At 41.3% G+C, this 22,932-nt stretch overlaps 1 protein-coding gene and 1 pseudogene across 4 annotated transcripts in view; one reads left to right on the top strand and one right to left on the bottom strand.

Annotated features, from left to right (window-relative positions):
• Positions 1-22,932, top strand: part of SPECC1 (sperm antigen with calponin homology and coiled-coil domains 1) — a 255,686-nt gene that overhangs the window by 53,252 nt on the left and 179,502 nt on the right. The window lies entirely within an intron of this gene.
• On the bottom strand, positions 8,560-8,652 carry LOC149997433 (U6 spliceosomal RNA; annotated as a pseudogene).

Raw genomic sequence — 22,932 nt, 5'->3', positions numbered from 1 at the left:
AAATGCTAGCAATATGTAGTTGATTTCCTCTTAAAAGGAAGATATAGGAGACTTCCAGCCAAGATGGAGGTGTGGACAGACATGGTGCATCTCCCTCCACAACTAGGAAGGAATACAACTACCTCAAAACTAGAGACAACCAGAAATTCCAGGAAATCAAGCTGCATGGAAGTCAAACAAACTAAGATATAAAGAAGAAATACTCATCCAGACAGGTAGGAGGGGTGGAGCCGGGGCAGAGAGGATGTGGTGTGGTGGTGGCAGCAGCGGGGGCAGTGGCAGGCTGGCAGAAAGCAGTCACAAGTTTTAAGAAGTAGGGAGGGACACCTGGGGAGTGCTCCCAGCACCAGACCAGACTGAACAGCTCATGGTTCCAGCACCGGAGAAAATAAAGCCCCATTGTCTGACTGTGAAAACCAGTGGGGGTTGGAGTGGAGGAAGAAACTGCTGGTCTCTCAACAGAATCCACTTGTTAAAGGGCCCCCGTGGTCCTAGAATGTCCGCAGACACACCCACTCTGGGAACAATGGCCAAGGCAGCAGCTTTTCTAGCCGATCCTATGATGAGGTGGGAGAGGTGCCTGGAGGAGGGGCGAGTACTGAGCAAGCGGCATTGTTCCCTCTCAGATCCCTCCCCCGCATACAGTGCCACAACATGGTGAAACTGGTCATCCTGTACTGACAAATACCTAAAGTTCCACCCTTTACAATGTAATAGGTGGAACAGCTCTACCTAAGACACAGAGGCAAACAAACACAAGAGCCTGTCAAGATGAGGAGACAGAGAAGTATGGCTCAAAGTGGGGAATGGATCAAGGTTCCAGTAAGAGAACTAAGCAACAAGGAGATAGCCAACCTAACAGGTGAAGAGTTCAAAACACTGGTGATAAAGATACAGGCTTGACATATGCTTAAGTACAGCAGATGCATAAGGGAAGAAGTGAAGGCTATGCTAAGTGAAATGAAGGAAAATCCACACAAAACCACTGGGGAAGGGAAGGAAACTGGGGTTCAAATCAATGATTTGGAACATAAGGAAGAAAAATACAGTCAACCAGTACAGAATGAGGAAACAAGAATTGAAAAAAATGAGGAGAGGCTTAGGAACCTCTGGGACAACTTGAAACATATCAACGTCCAAATCATAGGGGTGCCAGAAGGAGAAAAGGAAGAGCAAGAAATTGAAAGCTTATGTGAAAACATAATAAGGAAAACTTCCCAAATTTGGTGATGGAAATAGACATACAAGTCCAGGAAGCACAAAGAGTCCCAAACAAGCTAGACTCAAAGAGGACCGCACCAAGACACATCATCATTAAAATGCCAAAGGTTCAAGATAGAGAATCTTAAAAACAGCAAGAGAAAAGCAGAGTTAACTACAAAGGGGTGCCTATAAGACTATCAGCTGATTTCTCAGAAGAAACTTTGCAGGCAAGAAGGGACTGGCAAGAAGTATTCAATGTGATGAAAAGCCAGGACCTACAACCAAGATCACTCTAACCAGCAAAGCTATCATTTAGAATGGAAGGGCACATAAAGTGCTTCCCAAACAAGGTAAAGCTAAAGGAGTTCATCATCACCAAGCCATTATTATATGAAACGTGAAAGGGACTTATTTAAGAAAAACTAGATAAAAACTATGAACATTAAAATGACAACAAACACAACTATCAACAACAGAATCTAAAAAATAAAAACAAAATCCAACTAAGCAAACCAGAACAGGGACAGAATCATAGGTATGGAGATCATATGGAGGGTTATCAGCTGGGAGGGGGAAAGGGGAGAAATGGGGAAATGGTGCAGGGATGAAGGAGCATAATTGATTGGTACAAAATAGACAGGGGGAAGCTAAGAATAATATAGGAAAGGGTGAAGCCAAAGAATTTATATGCATGACCCGTGGACATGAACTAAGGGGTGGGACTGCTGGAGGGAAGCGGGGGTACTGGGAGGAGGGGAGCAGAGCGGAAAAATATTGGGACTACTGTAACAACATAGTCAATAAAATATACTTAAAAAAAAAGAAGATGTAATTATAAGACAGAATCCTCTTTAAGGCTTCAGACATTCCCTCAAGTCTTAGTTTTTGAACTTTTGACTCTGTGACAGGTTTTCTGTAATGTGTGGTATGGTATTACCTATGCTTTCTTTCAACTGCATAAATTTTGAGAAGGATCTTGTTATTAAATTATAATGCAGTCTTGTGGTTTTAACCTCGCCACAGTTAAACCTGCAGTCAGCTTGTATTGCACCCTTTCCTGGGGATTGATGTGTCCATAGGGAGAATCGTGACACCTAGCACTAGCTGAAAATTCTCAGTCTTTGGTAATAATAGTTTTATGGTTCCTCACACTTGCATATAGCGCTAATTCACCACGTAACCCATGGGGTGTGGAAACTGCTTGAATGGGGTGCATGAATTTTCCGGAAGCCTTTTCTAGATGTTTCTAGGTTCTGGTGTCCAGGCTTATGCCATCGCCTGGGGCTCTGCCGAAGTTTTCTTCCACAAGAGCGGCAAAGGTGTCGAGCGGCAAAGGTGTCAAGGGTCAGGTGCTGCCCTGCCTGAGCCTGGTCCACTACCCTGCTGGGCTGTCTGTCACCTCTCCTCATTCTCACACAGCCTTAAGCAGAACATGGTGTTTCATTCACTTCAGGAAACTTGGCTTCATGAAGTTCAAATAAGTTTCGCTTTCTGTCTCCCATGCCCACCTCATGTTTCCACACCCAGCATCCACTCCTCTGATTGTTTTTATCGTTATTAATGTATCTGCATTACAGCCCAGATATGTCTTTCCTCTTCCTTTTCTCTCTAAGGTATTCTTTGTGTATACTTCATATTACATGATAGGTATAGATTTTAGGGAACAGGGTGATCCCTTGGGCTTGGCCCTTGTCCTCCCTGCTTAGCCCCATTAACTGCTCATCGCTGTCCTGAGAAAGGTCGAGCCCCCACAAAGCCATGAAGGAATCCAGCCACTAGGTGGCAGCCTTGTCCAAAACACTGCTGCGCTTTTCACTCTGAGTCCTGGTTCTGAAGGGTTTCATTTCCAGACTAGAAACAATCCTCCTTTTAGTCATTCATTAATTCAACAATTATTTTTGAGTGGGACTATATGCCCAGCACTATTCTAGGCAAAAGGGATCATCAGTGAACAGGACAAATATACCTGCGTCCGTGGAGCTTCATGAACGCCAGGTGGATGACGTGGGGAAGTCAGCCAGTTAGACACCGTGGATGCCCATCCCAGAGCAGTAGGAAGCCAGTGTGGTTGCAGCGAGTGAGGAGGAGGAGAACCGGGGGGGGGGGGGGGGGGGGGGGGGGCCTGAGAGGACAGGATAAAATGATCTGACTTCATTTTGAAATGGGAACTTTGGCTGCTTGTTGTGAATGGATGAGCTGAGTGGGGAGACGGGCTCAGAGGCTGTTGCTGGACACGAGGAAGGAGGTGGCTTGGACGGGGCTGTAGCTGTGGAGCTGGGGTCAGTAGTTGGGTTCTGGGTGTATTTCAAAGGGTAGAATCAACAGTTCTAAACCCTCCTGATGGATTTTTTTAAGTTGTGGTAAAATACACAACAGAAAATAATTGTATTTCTAATTATCATATTATCATTTCTAAGTGTACAGCTCAGTGGCATTAACAGTGTTGTGCATCCATCACCACCGTCCATCTCTAGAATTCTTTCCATCTTGCAAAAGTGAAACTCTGTAATCATTAAACAGTAACTCTTCATCCCTCCCTCTCCCCAGCCCCTGGTAACCATCATTTCCCTTTCTGTCTCTATGAATTGGCCTGTTCTAGGTATTTCATATAATTGGAATTGTGCAATATTTGTCCTTTCGTGTCTGGCTTATTTCATTTAGTATAATGTCTTTAAGGTTCATCCATGTTGTAGATGTGTCAGAATTTCCTTTTAAAGGCTGAATAATATTCCATTGTATGGCTACACCACATTTTGTTTACCCCTTCATCCATCAGTGGGCATTTGTGTTGTTTTCCCTCTTGGCTACTATGAATAATGTTGCTACGAATGTGAGTGTGTACACAGCTGTCTGAATCCCTGCTCTCCACCCATTCAGTATATACCTCTCAAAGTGGGATTGCCAGATCCTCTGGATGGGTCAGAGATAGACGTAGGGTCAGCTTTCTGCTCACATTAGCAGTGGGGTTGAGTGAGATGAGATCTGATGGGTACAAAGAGGATGTGGGTTGAACACTGGTTTGTTTTAGAGACAGCACTTGGCCAGAGGAGTTTTCTGTAGCCACACAGATGAGCATTGCAAAACCCAGCGATACGCAAAAGTGCTCATTTGGATGATTCTATATATAGTACTTGTGGGGTTTAAAAGAATGTCACTAGTATCCCACTTCCCTAAAAGTTAAGTAAATTGAATGTTTAATGCCAGTTGCACCTTGCTCAACTCTAAGTTAATGCTCTTTCCATTTAAAATGGTAGCCTTGCTAGACAGAGTAGTCTTGGCTGTAGGTTCTTGCTTTTCATCACTTTGAATATTTTGTGCCAATCCCTTCTGTCCTGAAGTGTTTCTGTTGAGAAATCAGCTGACAGTTTTAAGGGAGCTCCCTGGTAGGTAACTAACTGCCTTTCTCTTGCTGCTTTTAATATTCTCTCTTTGTCTTTGCCCTTTGGCATTTTAATTATGATGTGTCTTGGTGTGGGCCTCTTTGGGTCTAGCTTGTTTGGGAATCTCTGTGCTTCCTAGACTTGTATGTCTATTTTCTTCAGCGGGTTAGGGAAGTTTTTAATCATTATTCCTCCAAATAGATTCTTATCCCTTGCTCTCTCTCTCCTTCTTCTGGTACCCCTATGATGTGAATGTTATAATGCTTGATGTTGTCCCAGAGGTTCCTTAATCTAACCTCATTTTTATTTATTCTTTTTTCTTTTTGCTGTTTTGATTGGGTGTTTTCTGCTACCTTGTCTTCAACTCTCTGATTTGATCCTCTGCTTCATCTGATATGCTGTTGATTCCACCTAGTATATTCATTTCAGTTATTGTAGTGCTCATTTTTACCTGGTTCTTTTTTATGGTTTCTTTGTCCTTTTTTATGCTTGCTTTCTTTTTGTTGAGGTTCTAACTAAGTTTCTTGAGTATCCTTATAGGCATGTTTTGAACTCTGTATCTGGTAGATTGCTTGTCTCCATTTTGTTTCGTTCTTTTCCTGGAGAGTCCTCCTGTTCTTTCTTCAAGACATGTATTTTTGTGTCCTCATTTTGGCTGACTATGTTTATGTCCATGTGTTTGGTAGATCTGCTATGTCTCCCAGTCTTGCAAGGTAGCCTTATGTAGGGTCCAATCTCCCTGGTCACCTGAGCCAGGTGTTCCAGGGGCGTCCCCTATGTGGGCTGTGTGTGCCCTCCTGTTGTAGTTGAGCCTTGATGGCTGTTGACACTTCAGTGGGTGGGACAGACACTCAGGATAGACAGAATCCCTGATGACTTTCACAGCCAGATGTTTTGGAGGCTCCTCTTCCTGGCACTAGTGCTTGGGCTGGGAACCTGGTGTGGGGCTGCAATGCCTTGCTCCTCAGTGGATCCTCTACAGCTGAGATATCGCCTCCCAGTTCTCAGCCAATATACCTGGGGGTGGGGCCCGCTGGGTTCATGTCTCCACCCCTCTGACCAGTCTCTGTGTGGCTTCTTCTTTGTATCCATAGTTATAGGACTTCTATCTAGCTATTCTTCAGTTGGTTTTGCACGTTTATTGTTCTATCATTTAATTGTAATATTGATGTGGTTGTGGGAAGAGATGAGCACAGCATTTACATACTCCACCATCTTAATCAGAACCCTCACGTGGATCATTTACTGATGAATAAGTCCATTTTGTGGTAAAAAATAACATTTCAGACTCAGTATTTTCATTTTCTATTTTTTCTACTTTTAATTCATTTTTTATTGTGGTATGACTACTTAACATGAGATCTACCCTCTTAACAAATTTTTAAGCATACATGAAATTACTCTCACAACAAATTTGAAGCATAAAGCAAAGTATTGTTAACCGTAGACACAATGTTGTACAGCAGATCTTTAGAACTTTTTCATCTTACATGATAGAAGCTCTGTACCCATTGAATAGCAACTCCTTTTTCCTCCTTTCCCCAGACCCTGGTAACCACCATTCTACTCTGCTTCTGTGCAGAGAAGATTTTGACTATTTTAGGGACCTCATTTATGGGGAATCATACAGTATTTGCCCTTCTGTGACTGGCTTATTCACTGGGCGTGATGTCCTCAAGGTTTATCCATAATGGATCACATGTATCACATGTAGAAATTCCTTTCTTTTTTTTAAGGCTGAATAATATTCTGCTGCATGTAGATACCACATTTTCTCATTTTTTAGGACTAAGGAATTGAAATTTTGTACTCAGTAAAATTAGGAATGCATCATATAACTTATGAACCACAAGAAAGAAGAGGGTAAAACCGAAATGAAAAAAGCAGAGCATAAAACCCAGCAACACTGAAGACAATCACGCTCAGAGGTCAAGTGATGTGGCCAAATAAAGTTCAGTCAGCTCCTTCTGTGTCAAACATTGGAGGGCACAATAAAAGGTTAGACAACTTGGCTAAAAGTGAAGAAGATCCTTTTAATTTTTAGATACAGGTTACTTAGAGAGAGAAAAGCACTTAAAATATTTTGAAACCTGGTATTCAAATTCTCAAGTAATTTAATGAAACTTATAGTCAAATGACACTTTATCATATGATACTTTCACATGGAAATAAATTCTTAATGCCTTTAAAATTCCTAATTCCCATGAATACTTCAGTTATGAAGATATTACATATTACACAATGGCAAGAAAGATTCTTTGAGATCTCAAAGTAAGAAAACTGGAGAAAAGTATACATTAAAGAGTGTCACAAATATGAAGCATGACTATTAGAATCTTGATAAAAAGTAACTTTTTCTAGGTCTAAGGCTCAAGTTTATTTGAAACCTTGAACTGTCCCACATCAGCAAGATGCCATTTGTGGGCCTTCCGTTCTGCAAGCCAGTGAGCTTCCACCCTGTGAGGAGCCAGCGCTGGACAGAAGGTTGTGTGATACTTGCCCTGAATCCAAACTGGGTGCATTGTCAGCGGTTTCCCTCGGTTCGCTTGCAGTGGGCAATGCACCAGGTTCCGAACCCTTTCCAGTCCAGCAGTCGTGAAAAGTATGTCCAGTTCATATTGTGGGAAGAAGTACGTACACCCTGGTGCCATCACCTCTCACACAGAAATTTTCAGAGAGACACTGACCTTCTTAAAACCGAAGCTGAGCAACATCCTGGCAGCTGTCATCTCCAAGTATAACCCTCGGGGCTGCAGAGCCTGCTCAGCCTCCTGACGGAGCCTGCACCTTGTCTGGAATAACCAAGGAAAGAACCAAGAGTGTGAGGAGGAGGATATCAGACTGTTCCTGGGAACTGGGTAGCTCTTATCTTCCTCACACAAAATGTGAGCAAAGCCAAACACCGAGAAAGGTCAGATGCTGCATTTGGCCTGAATGCTGCTGTTGCTGTGTAAAACTGGAAAGTCTGTGTCCCACACCGCAGCCAGGGTCCAGGAACCTCCCGAGCACAGATCTCCAGGTGACGGGGCTTCTGAGAAGAGGCTGTTGGAAGGACACAGGCTGGTCTTCTGTCAGTAAACCGGGGCCACCCTCGCTGCTCCTGTGCTCAGCACTTCACTCCTCCGTTTCTCTGAGCAAACCTGTCCCGGGCCTCTCGTTTTGGCTGGGTGCCAGTTCTGGGAAATCAGTGAAAAGCCAATGTCTGTCCTTGAAAAACCCATTTTCTTGGATTTTGTAGGAGTCATTCTATTTGTGGGCATTGATCTCAGCATCAGCTCTGGGCAAGGCACTTGTGTCCTGGGACCCACGTTTCTTTCACTTGCTTCTCCTGCACACCCACTGGGCACTGTTCATCCGGGCCTTCCTCTCAGCCCCGCGTGGTCGCAGGCCTCGTGGTGGGGCTGCGCGCCTTGCTCAGGACCCGGATCCTGAGCCGCTGCCTCTTCCCACTGGCCTCAGCGGGCCTTCAATACCACATTCTCTTTATCCCGTCTTCAGTGATGGGCCAGGAATGAGTTTTAAATTTTGGTGGTGTCTGAGGTTACCCCGGTGTGAGGAGCTCTTGAACTTGGTACTGATGTTAGTCAAGTCCTGGACTGTTAGCTTGATGACACGTGCAGCGGTTCCATGCCCGTGTGTGGGCAGCCAGTCAGGCGTGTGGAGTGGTGCCAGGCTTTCCTGACTTCGTGCAGAGGCACAAGGGGCAGCTGGTTTGGTCGTCCAGGCTTCCTGGGTCCTCCTGGGGAGGCTGTGGTTCAGGGAGGTGGGAGCACTCCCTGCATCTCCCCCCACAATGTTGACATTTCTGCAGTCTTTGCGTCCAGACACCTGGCTGTCTCTACAGTTCTCTGAGTCTTCTTTTTGTCTTTCCTTAAAGTTTGCTTTTTTCCTCCTCCTCCTTTTTGTTTGTTGAGTTGCTGCCTAGATTGTATACTTTTATTATTGTGCGTGGAAGTCCTTCGTCATTGTATTTTTTAAAAATATGGAATGGTTCATGAACTTGCATATCATCTTTATGCTAAACTCTGTGTCATTCAAATTTTAGAATATATGCTGCTGAAATGAGCACTCATATTTTTAGTTAGATATTTCTTAAATATTTAATTGGTAACCGACTCATTCCCTTACTGGTACTAATGGTTTTCAGCTGGTGCTCACGTGTTTTCCCAGTGGACAGTTCTAGCAGCTGCAGATAACAATGCTTTTTGTCTTCTCCATTTCAGCGGCCGTACCTTTTCTCCCTGATGCACGCTGTACTGTATTGCGTGGGTCACCCAAGCTGTGCTAAATGCCAGTGATGCCCTGTTATCGTTTTGCTGTGAGTGCTTTGGGGTTTCACCGCTAAGCAGGGTGCAGAAAGTTGGCTGAGGTGCTTATTGTTGGCGCGTCCAACTCTTCCCCTCCCAGTTTCTCAGAGTTGCTATTAGCATGGAGTGATGGGTTCACTACATGCCCTTGACGCTTTCTGTTGTTACTTTGATTATTGCCTTTCTCATTATTTTCAGTCTCCTCCAGGAAATTCAAATATGTGTCTGTTTGGTCTCCTGGGTATGTCTTCCACCACATGTCTTATTTTTTTTTATTGCTTTCATTCATCCTCTGATTTTTAAAAAGTTTCTCACCTAATATGCTTTGCTTTGTGTTTTATTATTTCAACTTTAGTCTAATTTCTCTGATCCCAAATTGTTTCTCCTTCATGCCTTGTTGATCTGGCTTCATAGTTATAAAAGGTCCCTGGATTTCAGTGAGGATGCAGATTAGAGATGCTTGAAATCTCCCGTTCCTTCTGACAGCCTGGTTTCATGCAGGCATGTGAAGCCGGTTCCTCAGATGGCTCCTTTTCTGAACTGCCCACACTTTCCATGTAGATCTACTGATGTTTCTAGGACTGCCCATGGAGGGAAGTCTGCGTTTGTCCAGAACTGGGCATTGACAGGGATTTCATGGTAAAGGATTCCACTGAGGAATATCAGGGCATATCTTTCATGTGCAGTTAAAGGAAGACGGAAACATGTTTGCGTTGGCCAGCAGGACAGCGCAGGGCATGAAAGCCGGAGGGAGGTAAGGGTTGCCGTCTTCTCTTTAGCTTGTTGTTGTTTTGGCGGCTGCCTGAAGGTAGCGCTGTCCTCCCCTCCTGCTTGCGTGACACCTCTTGCTGTTAGCTGGCTGCGGCTTTTGTTGATTTTAGCTGGTTGCTGTTGATGTTAGCCTAGCTGCCTTAGTAACTTCCCCATGCATAGCTTTCCAAGCGAAATGCCTCAAGAAGAAAGTAAAATCAATGTAATTCCCGACCTATAAATGTAGAGGCGAAATAAAAGGAAACAAGTTCTAATAAAAGAACACGTTTTCATGCGTGAATGCTGGAGGCTGACTGCCCTAGCAGTAAGGTGCTTGTAGATCAGTGGAAAGGGTAAGTGCTACAAATGGGACGCAGAGCTGCGGGTTCAAATACCAGGGCGGTGTCAGCACCACTGGCTTCCTGCGTTGCTGACAACTCAGGGTGAATTTCTGAGCCATACGGAGTGCTGTCTTCCCTTGATTTCCATGTTAGTTGCATTCCCTGAATATTCAGTGTATAATTGTGTAAAAACTGGTTTTGTGTTTCTCTGTAAAATAGGATTAGATTCCGGGCTCAGATCATTATGAACAGTTTTTTTGTTGTTGCTGGCATATCCTAAGAAGGAGAGTGGGCTGCAGGGATTTATAAGACTTAGGGCACAAATGCAATGAGGCCGCACTATTGACACTGTTCAATATACGGTTAAAGAATATGAAGTTTCAGGGATTTTGGATGACCTATTAGGTTGTGGATTTGAAAATAATATTCGTGCTCATAGTCATTGTTTTTATCAGTAGTGGGGGAACTTTGTGTGGCAAATTTTATTTTTAGTTTTTATTTTTCGCTTTTTCCCCTGAGTTCCATGTTAGTATTTTCTAATTTCTATCACTTCATGATTTGTAATCATTCTCAAAGAATTTAAAAAAAGAAAAAAACTGTGATGGTATTCAAAATGAATAGTTTTTATTTAAATTTTCATCAAAATATAAAGTCAATACAGTATATAGATTGAAAGTGTTTTTCATATGGTTTTTAATTAAACTTTGAATTTTGTAATAATCGAAGATTCATGTAAAAAATTATAGAGAAAGATTCCCCTCCACCCTTTACCCAGGTTCCCCAATGGTAACATTTGGCAAAAACATAGTACAATACCACAACCAGGATGTTGACACTGATACATTCTAGTTACACGTTGCCATCACCTCAAGAATCCCTCCTGTGGCCCTTTTATAGCCACATCACTTCCCTCTAACTCCACCCTCCTTAATCCCTGGCAGCCACTAATCTGTTTTCCATTTCTACCATTTGTTGTTTCAAGAATGTTATAAAAATGGAATCATACAGTATGTAATCTGTTCGGACTGGGTTTTTTTCACTCAGCATAATTCTCTGGACATTAATCCAGTTGCTGTGTGTATTCGGAGTTTGTTCCTTTTTTATTTTTTCATACTGTTGCATGGTGCGGATGTACCACAATTTAAGTATTATCCATGAATCTGGGTGGTTTCCAGTTTTTTGCTATTTTGACTAAAGCTGCTATAAACATTAATGTACAGGTGTTTGTGTGGACGTTTTGTGGAAGCATTTCTTTGGGGAAAATGCCCAGAAGTGCAAGTGCTAGGTCCTGGAGTGATTGAATATTTAGTTTTTTTAAAAACTGCCAAAGGGTGTTCCCAGAGTGGCTACACCATTTTGCATTCCATATTCCATTTTCCAGTACCTATGAGTGATCCCGTTTCTCCATATCCTTGCAGCATGAGGTGTTTAATCACTTTTTAGTTTTAGCCATTGGGAAAGGTGTTTAGTGATATTTCATTATAGTTTTAATTTGTATTCCCTGGTGGCTAATGATGATAAACATCTTTTTATGGGCTTTTTTGTCATCTGTGTATCCTCAGTGAAATGTTTGTTTGTGTCATTTACTCATCTTTTTATTCCGATTATTTGATTTTTACTTTTACTCTTGAGTTCAGTATTTATATGTTTCAGATACTAGTTCTTTATTGACTATGTGGTTTGCAAATATTTTCTTCCAGTCTGTACTTTTCCTTTTTATCCTTATCACAGAGTCTTTCACAGAGCAAAACTCTTTAGTTTTGACGAAGTTCAGCTTTCAGTTTTTGTATTTATGGATCATGTTTTTGATATTAAGTTCAAGAACTCTTTATCTACCCCTAGGTCTTAAAGATTTTCTTCTGTGCTTTTTTTTCCCCTAAAAGTGTTATAGTTTTACATTTTGCATTTAAGCATAAAATCCATTTCAGTTAAATTTCTATAATTTGTAAAACTTAGGTCAAAGTTCACTTTTTTATCTTTTTATTGAATTTATTGGGGTGACACTGGTTAACAAAATTATACAGGTCTCAGGTGCACAATTCCAGAACACATCATCTGTACACTGTGTTGTGTGTTCACCACCCCAGGTCAAGTCTCCGTCCATCACCATTTATCCCATTTATACCCTCCTCCAGCTGCTGCCACCTGCCTCCCTACCGGCAATCACCACACCGTTGTCCATGTCCATGAGCTTTTTTCTCTTTTTTGCGCAATCCCTACAGCCCTCAACCATTCCCCCCAATAGCTATCAGTTTGCTATCTATCTATGAGTCTGTCTCTATGCTGCTTGTTAGTTCATTTTGTTCATTAGATTCCACATGTGAGTAAATCATATGGTATTTGTTTTTCTCTGACTGGCTCATGTCACTCAGCATAATGTTCTCCAGGTCCATCCATGCTGTTGCAAAGGGTAAGATTTCCTTCTTTTTTATGGCCAAGTGGTATTCCATTGTGTAAGTGTACCACAGCTTTTTTATCCACTCATCTACTGATGGGCACTCGGGTTTCATCCAAATCTTAGCTATTGTAAATAATGCTGCAGTGAACATAGGGGTACATAGTCTTTTGAATCAGTGTTTTGGGTTTCTTCAGATATATTCACAGAAATGGAATTGCTGGGTCATAAGGCAGTTCCATTTTTAATTTCTTGAGGAACCTCCATACTCTTTTCCACAGGGGCTGCACCAGTCTGCACTCCCACCAGCAGTGCACTAGGGTTCCCCTTTCTCCGCATCCTCGCCAGCACTTGTCGTTTGTTGATTTATTGCTGATGGCCATTCTGACAGGTGTGAGGTGATATCTCATTGTGGTTCTAATTCTCATTCCTGTGATGACTAATGATATTGAACATCTTTTCATATGTCTTTTGGCCATCTGTATGCCCTCTTTGGAGAAGTATCTATTTAAGTTCTTTGTCCATTTTTAATTGAATTGTTTGTTTGTTTGTTTGTTTTTGGTATTGAGTCATATAAGTTCTTTACAGATTTTGGATATTAACCCCTTATCAGATGTATCAGCGAATATGTTCTCCATTTCAGTAGGTTGTATTTACATTTTGTTGATGGTTTCCTTTCCTGTGCAAGAAGTTTTTAGTTGGATGTAGTCCCATGTGTGTGTTTTTTTTTCTTTTGTTTCCCTTGCTCAAAGAGCTATATCAGAAAAAAATATTGCTACAAGGACTGTCTGAGATTTTACTGCCTATGTTTTCTTCCATTTTATTCTTTTAACTATATTTCTTTGGTCTTCTTCTTCTTCTTTTTCTTATTCTTATTCTTTTCTCATTCTTTTTCTCCCTCTTGTTCAAGAGGGTCCTTTAATATTAATTTTTCATAATTGTTCCTTGGTGGTAAAAAAATGCTTTTAGATTTTTCTTGTAAGGGATGCTCTTTCTCCTTCAATTTTAAATGATAGCCTTGTTGGGTAAAGTAGTCTTGGTTATAGTTCCTTGCCGTTCATCACTTTCAATATTTCATGCCAATCCCTTCTGGCCTGAAATGTTTCTTCTGAGAAATTATCTGACCTCTTATGGCAGCTCCCTTGTAGGTAACCAACTGACTTCTCTTATGGCTTTTAAGATTCTCTCTTTGTCCTTAACCTTTGCCATTTTAATTATGATGTGTCTTGGTGTGGCCTCTTTGGGTCTATCTTGTTTGGGACTCTGTATTTCCTGGACTTGTTTGTCTTTTTCCTTCATCAGGTTAGGGAAGTTTTCAGTCATTATTTCTTCAAATATTTTCTCAATCCCTGCTCTTTCTCGATGTGGTTGTTGTTATGCTTCATTTTGTTCCAAAGGTCCCTTAAACTATTCATTTGGGGGGATTTTTTTATTGTTTTTCTGTTCTGATTGGGTGTTTGTTTCTACATTGTCTTTCACATCACTGATCCGATCCTCTGTTTCATCTAATCTACTGTTTATTCCTTCCAGTGTATCTTCATTTCACATATTTCATTATTTATTTTTTTACTGTTTCTTATGGTTTTTACGTCCTTTTTAATGCTGTTGAGCACCCTTATAACCATTGCTTTAAACTCTATATCTGATAAATTGCTTGCCTCCATTTCATTTAGCTCTTTTTCTGGACATTTCTTTTTTTTTCATTTGGGACCTGTTTCTTTGTGTCTCCATTTTGCCTGCCTCTTTGTGTTTGTTTCTATGTATTAGATAGGTCTTCTGTGACTCTTGGTCTGTGTGAGGTGGCCTTATGTGGAGTCCTGTGGGGTCCAGTGCATAGTCTCCTTGATCACCTGAGCTGAGTGCTTTAGGAATATTTTTTTGTGTGGCTTATTTGGGCCCTTCTGTTGTCATTGAGTCTTGATTGCTATTGGCCCATTCATGTGTGAGATTGACCCTCAGGCTGGCTGACTGTGAGAACCAACCCCAACCAAAGTGCATGAACTGCTATGCAGGTGCCGATCACATAAAGCAGAATTTGCCTCAGCAGGGTTTGGTGCCTGCCAAGATCTCCTTTTGGATATGCTGTGTTTGAAGCTTATCTGAGCCTCCTCTGATGATGTCTGATGTTGGCCACTGTGTGTGTTGGTTCTGGGCCTCTTAGGAGGGACTCTGGTGCAGCCAATGTATGACTGCCTGTGACTGGCCCTGGGCAACCTGTTTGGAGCTACAAAGCAATCCACAGTTTGTGGCTGCCTCTGCTGGGCCTGAGTGCATGTGGGAAGGACTAAGCTGCATACCAAGGCCCGCTTTTACTAGCATCAGCCTGGGAAAGGTCAGAAAAAGTCCCAAGGCATTCCAATGAGATTTGTTTCTGCCTGCCTCCACCTGCTGGCTTCCTGTTAGGCTCAGTCACTGAGGGAGCCTCTGGCTGTACTTCTCAGCAGGGTATAAGCTCTAGAAGGTAGGGCAACAGGAAATATAGAGGGTGGGGTGAGAGGGTTGGGCTATTGCTTTTCCTCAGGCTGATGCCATAGGGAAGAGAGTGTTCCACCCAAGAAAGATGGTGTCTGAGGTCTGGGAGACTTAGCACAGGAATCATGGCGACTGTCCCTTCAGCTCCCTCCACAGAGGCACAAACCCCAGACTCTCCTTACCCAACTCTATCCTGCTCTACCCTCCTTCCCCAGGAACCCACGCTGAGTGGCTGTGAACAAAATTTTGTGCATTGACACTTTAAGATGGTGCCTGTGTCTCTAGCAGACTCCCGCCTGTCCCTGGTGGACAGAGACCTCCCTGCTTTTCACAACCAGATGTTATGTGGGTGCTTCTTCCCATCTCTAGTGCCCTGGGCTGGGTAGCCTGGCTTGGTGTTGAGATCAGGCTTCTCAGAGGGAACCCTCCCGACCTCTGCTGATATATCCCTTCAGAACCTCAGCTGCTGCCTGTAGTAGCAGGGCCAGCCCTTTTCACATCTCTGCCCTTCGTACCAGTCTCGATGTGGCTTTTTCTTTAAATTCTTGGTTATAAGACTTCTCTTCAGCTAGTCTTCAGTTGGTTTTTCATCATGATTGTTCTATGATTTAGTTATAATTCCAGTTTGATCCTGGGATGAGGTACGTGTAGCTTCTACCTCCTCTACCGCCATCTTGGATCCTCTCACTTTTTTGCTGTGGATGTTCAGTTGCTCCAGCATCATTTGTTGAGAATGGTATCCTTTTTCCATTGGATCATTTTTTCATCTTTATTAAAAATTAGCCAGACATATTTGTGTCAGTTTATTTCTGCATTCTCTGTTTTGTACCATTGATCTGTTTGTCTATCTGTCTGCCAATAGCTCATAATTTTGATTATTGTAGTTGTACAATAAGCCTTGAAATCAGGTAGACAGATTCTTCAACATTATTCTTTTTCCAAAGTTATCTAGTTCAGTTTTTTTTGACTTTCCATAAAAATCTTAGAATAATATCATCTATGTTTACAAAAAAAGTCTTCTGAAAATTGACATCTTTACTGTGTTGAGTTTTTAAATACACAGACATGGTATGTCTCTCCATTTATTTAAATCTTCTTTGATTTCTTTCAAATCCTGTACTTCTTTCCTTAGATTTACTCTTAATTGTTTCTAGCAATTGTAAATGTTGTTATTATATTTTTAATTTTTGTGTTCATTGTTAGAATATTGAAGTGCAATTGATTTTTGTATGTCTATCTTGTATCTTGTGAGGTTACTGAACTCACATATTAGTTCTTGGAGTTTTTTTCTCTGGGTTCATTGAAATTTTCTTTGTAGACAGAATGTCATCTACAAGTAGGAACAGTTTTAATTCTTCATTTTGGATCTGTGTGCCTTTTCTTTTCTTTTCTTTTCCTTTTCTTGCCTTATTGCATTGTCTAGATCCTCTAATACAATGTTGAGTAAAAGTGCTAAGAGTGGACATATTTGTCTTATTCTAATCCTAGGTTGAAAGTGTTCAATTTTTCACCATTGAGTATAATGCTAGCTGTCAGGTTTTTGTAGTTGCTCTTTATCAAGTTGAGGACTTTCCCCTCTTTCCCATTTTTTCTAAGCTTTTTCTGAGGAATTTACCTCTTTGTCAATATTTATCATGAATGGGTGTTGAGTTTTGTTAAATGCTCTTTCTTTATTGATTGACATGGAATCTTTCTTTTCTAGCCTGTTCATATGATAAATTACATTGACTGCTTTTTCACATATTGAACGTGCCTTGCATCCCCTGAAATACCTCTTAGTCATGGTGTATGATTCTTTTTCCATATTGCTGAATTGTTTGCTAATCCTTTACTGAGACTTTTGCATCTATATTTACACGGGTCTGTAGTTTTCTTTTTGATATTGTTTATGTCTGTTTTTAGCATCAGAATAATACTACTTTATAAAGTGATTGGGAAGTGTTCTCAACTCTTCTAATTTCAGGAAGAAATTGTGTAAAGTTGGTGTTAATTCTTCATTGGACATTTGGTAGAATTCTCCAGTGAAATTTTCTGAGCTTGGGGTTTGGGAGAGAGTTTTTAAAATTACAAATTTAAATTTCTTTAATAGTTACAGGGTTATGTAAATGATTTATTTCATATTGGGTATGCTGCATTTTTAAGCAATGGGTTCATTTCTTCTTAGTTGTCAAATTTATGTGTCTGGAGTTATTTGGAGTATTCCCTTTTATCTTCTGAACTGCAGGGTCTGTAGTGATATCCGTTTCATTCCATTTTGGTCATCTGTATTTTCTCTATTTTTCTTTGTCTTGCTAGAGGTTTGTCAATTTTATTGATCTTTTTAAAAACTATCTCTTTGTTTCCTTAACTTTTCTTTATTGTTTTTCTGTTTTCAATTTCACTGGTTTTTTCCTCTTACCTTTATTATTCCCTTATCTTCACAATGAAGTAAATTTTACCTATCTCATAGAGTTATATGAATTCAGTGAAATAAGATGTATAAGAACATAGGGCAGAACTTGAAACGTAGATATTTTTTATAAAATGTGATTTTTTTCACCCTGCAAACTATCTTCCTTAATAGAACCTCCTACTTAGGAATTATGGTAGTTAAAAAGAATGTATGAAGGGGTATCCCCAAAACCTGGAATTATCTTCTGGAGGGCAGTCCCTTATAGTACAGGCTTTCCCCACTTGGTGAGTGTTCTAGGAACCCAACTGGATTAGTGTACCAGCTGGCATTGTTGTGAGAGGTTGCATTCACCTTTAATGAATTTTTTTGAAGACTCAGTGCATTAGCCCATTTCATGATGGGTGATTTATGAGCACACCTGCCCACATTGCCCTGAGTGTTCAGCAGTTTTTGACCAAAAACAGCATAACCCCCATGCCCCGCACTTCCTATTCACCCAATCTCTCCCCAAGCGACTTTTTTTTTTGTTTCCCTGGATGAAAGAAATCCTCAAAGGGAAATGTTTTGCTGATGTGGAAGAGATGAAACAAACAAGCAACAAACAAACAAACAAACAAAAAACAGAAGCACTAAAAGGCATCCAAATCAGAGAGTTCAGATACTGTTTTTGAGCAGTGGAAAAACTGTCTCAATAGGTGTATTGCATCAAATGGAGAGTATTTTGGTGGTGACTAAAGTTTAAACATGTAAGAACAAATACATAATTTTTTATAAGTAAATTCCAGTTTTGGGGAGCCCTCTTTTGTATCTATTTATTTTTGTTAATTTCTGGATGTCCAGAGATCCAGAGATTTAAGCTTTGATTTCTTTTTTTTTTTTTTAAGCTTTGATTTCTTAAGATATGTTATTTTCCCTCAGAATCACACTTGACTCATGTCCGATTTTATATATAAACACAAATTTAAGAGTGATAAGAATTGTTTAATATTGCAAAATATTTCTTAGCCACTTTCACAACCATTGGAAATACTGGGGAATTCACAAATACTCCAGAACCACCTTCTGGGACTTGAAGAAAAGAAAGAAAATGGAAAGTAGACCCTTGGCACCTCTGGCCAAGTGTAGGAATCTATTGGATTCACCCTTGGCACCTCTGGCCAAGTGTAGGAATCTATTGGATTCACCCTATCTGAAACAAGAGATTTAACAAGTTAATCCTTTGTTATTTCTTGTCCAAGTCCTTTCAAATCAGGCTGCATTTCCATGGTGGGCAGCAGTACAAGCTGCAAAAGTCCACAGCATTCTAACACAGTCCCTTTTGTTTCAAGGGCACGAAAAAGAGGTGTGAAGTGTTTCCCTGGGGGCCCACATGGTGTCCTTCATCCCAATAGATGGTTAGGGTTGCAAGTCTCACTGTGTATACACGTCCTAATACAACTTACGTACATATGTTTATACATTATATATACTTTTAGAGAATATTTACACATATTACATAGGTATATTTTATATATGTGCCTTCTCCCTTTCTGTGTTTGTAACTATCTTTTCTGGTAGTGAGAAACATGGCTCTCATTATCCTCTATTTACTCATTTATTCAATGTAGCCAGAGTCTGAAATCGTCCTGCCACCTCCACCCAAAGCCCTCCCTCCCGCCCTCTGGCACCCAGGCTCACCAGTCTGTCCCATGCCTGACTCCCTGACCTCCTTTCACTGCCCCATATCTCAGCTACCATGCTGACCCTTCTGTTCTGGGAAGAGAAGGAAAGAGGCCCAGGAGCTTTTTTCCCTCCTTTTTTCTCATAAGGAGCTTTCTTAATATAGTACATTATAAAGCCAATTAAATGTGGTCCTTCAGTTGTTTACATTCTTGAAAAGCAAGGCCTCCAGCCTTCTTTGATGAGAAAGAGTTATTACTTCTCATTGCCTAAAAATGTGGAACTATTGAATAATCAAGGCAAAGTGTGCGCGATGTTCTCTGGGGTGACTCTGGAGGACAGGGCGCGCCCACTGCTTCTGCTGCAGGTCCTTCTCTTGCAGCCAGGGCCCCATCAGTGGGGGGAGCTGGGTCAGCATGGAGGACAGCATGGGGGGTACGGAGCGCCCATCCCACTGACTTCCTGTGGGTTATCCCTGTGGATTTTGTACTGTGAGCTGTCACACAGAAAGGGGACCAGCAAACATTTAACACATTTATCAGCTAGATTTGTATTTTTAAAATGTGGATGGTTGAGAGGACATTTTGTGGAATAACTTTTTAAGAAAAATGAAGAGTAGAATGTTTAATGTTTTAAATATATATCCTTTCTTGAAAGAAAGAATTTAAGAAATCTTATAGAGATAAATGCAGGGATATAAAAAGGAAATAAACAAGGCACTGGGGAAAACAGAAAAATCGGAAGCTGGAAGGAAAGGCACACCAAAGTGAGGTGCACAGTTGCAGACTGATGGTTTGGTGCTCAGTTTCTTAGAAACCAGAGGAAAGCAGGAGACCTGATTTGTGGTGACAAGATTAAAAGAAGCCAGTTACAAATGAAACACACAGCTCCTCCTGGGACTGGAATGTAAAAAATAGTCTCCCTTAGGAATCTGACAGGAACATGGGGTTCAATACTATAAAATCAATAACATCAATAAAGTCATTATTTAAAGCAAATAAAATATGGCTGAACACCCCTCTACCACCCAATAGGTTAACATTTTCTCTTTAATTACTCTTAAAGCATTTATATATGTAGACTCTCTCCACAGTATGGAATCAAAAACACAGCATTACTGTTAGATTTCAGTGTATGTAAAGTTATGCCTGTGCCAGCAAAGAGGATTGGATTATGTGTTAAGAGTAATAAAACCTAAATGAACTTTGGGGATGGTGATATTGTGTTATCAGTGATGGATGCTTATGTTAATAACTAACTGGTGTATAGTAACTGAATGTCAAAGATGCACTGTGAGTAAAGATGGCCGGGATCAGTGTGAGAAGCACAGGCGCACAGACTAGCCCTGAGGATGGAGGATGAGGGCATTCTCCACTGTTACCGTCTTTCCTGTTAGGTCAGCTTCTTTTCCTAAATGTATGCCTTAATTTACTCTTTTCTAAGAGAATGACCATGGGTGTTGCTCTTTTATTTCAGGCTGGTTCATGGTCAGAATGATCTTGCCGGTACCAGTACCCTAGGCTTTATTGTGGAAGAGAAGAAAAGGGAAGAAATGTAGGTTCCCACCATAGAACAAGTTTTATGTTGCAGAAGAAAGTTCTGTTTTTCTGGTTCTGTGTAATCATCATGTTAAGTGGAAGGGAAATAGGAGGTCTTTCCACTGAATTCATGGAATATTAAAGTTCCAGTCCTTGAACTTGGCCATGACCTTCAGCAATGTTCACGTCCCTCAGTGGAAAACATGATCAGCTCTGTTCTCTTATGCTGCTTTTCCTGGCTGCCAACACACAATGTTATACTTCCTTCCTGAAAGTTTATTTGGATGACTGAGCTTGCCATTGAATTGTCTTTGTTTGCATATTGATTTCCATGTCAAAAATCAGTTTAATACTGTGGAAAAATTTTCCCTAAGCAAATTACAGTACAGATGGTCAGTGTACAAGTATGTAGTTTTAATACCTCCCTTCCCTCCAATTGAACTTGCTCAAATTTTCTTAAAGCTGTTTGGACGAGATACTTATTTTTATTCTATCAGTCCCTAAAGACAGCCCGAGTGTGGTGGTTTTATGATGGGGGAGTTAGTTTTGGAACATTAAGTCAAGAGATTTATAATAAATTAAATCTACATGTACTGGATAATCTATGTGCAGGTGATTACATTAGGAATTATATGTGGGGTTGAAGCCAGCGCAGTGGAAAACAAGATTTGGACACAGCCAGTAGAGTGACAAGACTGTAGAAAAAGTTGCATAGGGGAACACAGACATAGCTTTGTTCTGTCCTGCCCAGCACATCCTAGCCCTGTGACCTTAATTAATCCACCACCACTACCACTCCTACTATTGGGAGTAGCTGTCTGTGGATTTTGATATGGAAGAAAGTGGAAAGAGATCTAGTGCAGTTTGGCTTATTCTCAGTGATCTTTCCTGGTTCATCCCTGCTGGCTCCTGCTGATATCTGTGTGTCATTTCAGGCACTTACAAACTGGTCCTTTAAAAATTTCTTCTTTCAAACTCTGGTCTTTTGACAAGTAAAACTTTTTAAATGTTATTTAATTTTTGAATAGGTAATACAATTCACACAGTTCAAATGTAAAGGGTACAGTGAAAGTTTTGCTCCAAACCCATTGAGCAGCCACCATGGCCCATGGCTGTCAACCTGGAGTCCCTTCAGAGCTGCCCAGGGTGTGGGGAAGCGAACGTGTGTGCTCTTCCCTTTCAGTGCTTACATGTGGCAGAAGTGGACACACCATTCCACACGAGTGCTGTTTCTCTGCACAGTCTGTTTTGGAGACCATTCCATATCAGAGAGCTCTGTGTTCTGGTTTACATCTCTCTGGCTTTGTTTTGTCAGTTCTCGGTGGCAACTGATAGCAATTCATGGCCTACTTCACCAGTTTTCTCAGCATTGTGGGCTGTAATTTCCCTAGGCCAGGAAATTTAGGCTCATTGAGTGACTTTCCTGGACATCGGTTTCCTCTTACTACCCTTTACAGGCACAGACCATTTTGGGATATACGTGCATGAGAGAAGACAGCAATACAAGTAGAACTGTAAGAACAGTGAGGTGGCTTTTGTCTTTACCATTTTCAACACACCTCAGCTCCTTTTCAGGATTAGCCTTCCGGACCGTTTTCTGGTAGGTCTCAGCCAACCTCATATTCATTCACGGCTCCATGTCCTATTTTCCCGTTTTTATACATACCCTCATGTTTGCCGAGCACATTGGTTGCTTTAGGAGCCTCCGTCAGTGTCCGTTATCCCCTGGGGGTCCGAATCTCCGCCTGGGAGAAGCATCGTGCATGGCTTTGCCCAGGCTGCTTAGCCTCTCTGAGAGGGCTTCCTTCTGTGGAAGATGAGGTTAAACCACACCCCACTCAGCAGCTGTCAGGGTGAAATGAAACCGCACATGTGAGGAACCAAGAGCAGAACCAGAAATGTAGATACTCTTATAAAATGTGATTTTCCTCTCAGACCATCTTCCTAAACAGAATCTCCTACTTAGGAATTATGGCAATTTAAAAAAAAAAAATCCACCTGCTTTAGACTCTGGGGCATCTTGCCCAGAGTCTTTCAGCTTTGATTTCCTAAAATGACACTTTTTTTTCTCCAAAAGTTTTTCCCACTTGCGCTTTGTCAACCAATTCCTTTTCTGGTCAAAATTAAACTTTTCCTTTTGGTTCCAAGTGGTAAAATTGGGGCCAGGTTTTGACTTAATATGTAGAAAAATGTTCTAATAGCCACAGAAGTTCAGAGAGGTGTGTTGCTGCAGGAAAGAATTCCCTGTTATCACTAGAGAGGTATTGATTCCAGCTGAACAACTCTTTAGTAGTGGTGCTGTGAGGTGATAGGATTAGATCTTCACTGGAGTCTTTCCTAACTCTGAAGGCGTTGTTATTAAGGTCAAAGACCTTTTCTTTGATATCTTCTCTTGTCTCCTTCCACATGGGAGACACTATTCCAGGCCCTAGGATTACAGGATAGACAAGGTTCCTGATGCCTCCCAAACCTGCATCTCTGCCCCAGTTTGCCCC

This window comes from Furipterus horrens, unplaced genomic scaffold (genome assembly GCF_987537825.1).
Source record: "Furipterus horrens unplaced genomic scaffold, mFurHor1.1.pri manual_scaffold_11, whole genome shotgun sequence".
NCBI lineage: Eukaryota > Metazoa > Chordata > Mammalia > Chiroptera > Furipteridae > Furipterus > Furipterus horrens.
The sequence above is the reverse complement of the archived record's forward strand: the minus strand, read 5'-3'. Positions and strand labels throughout refer to the sequence as shown.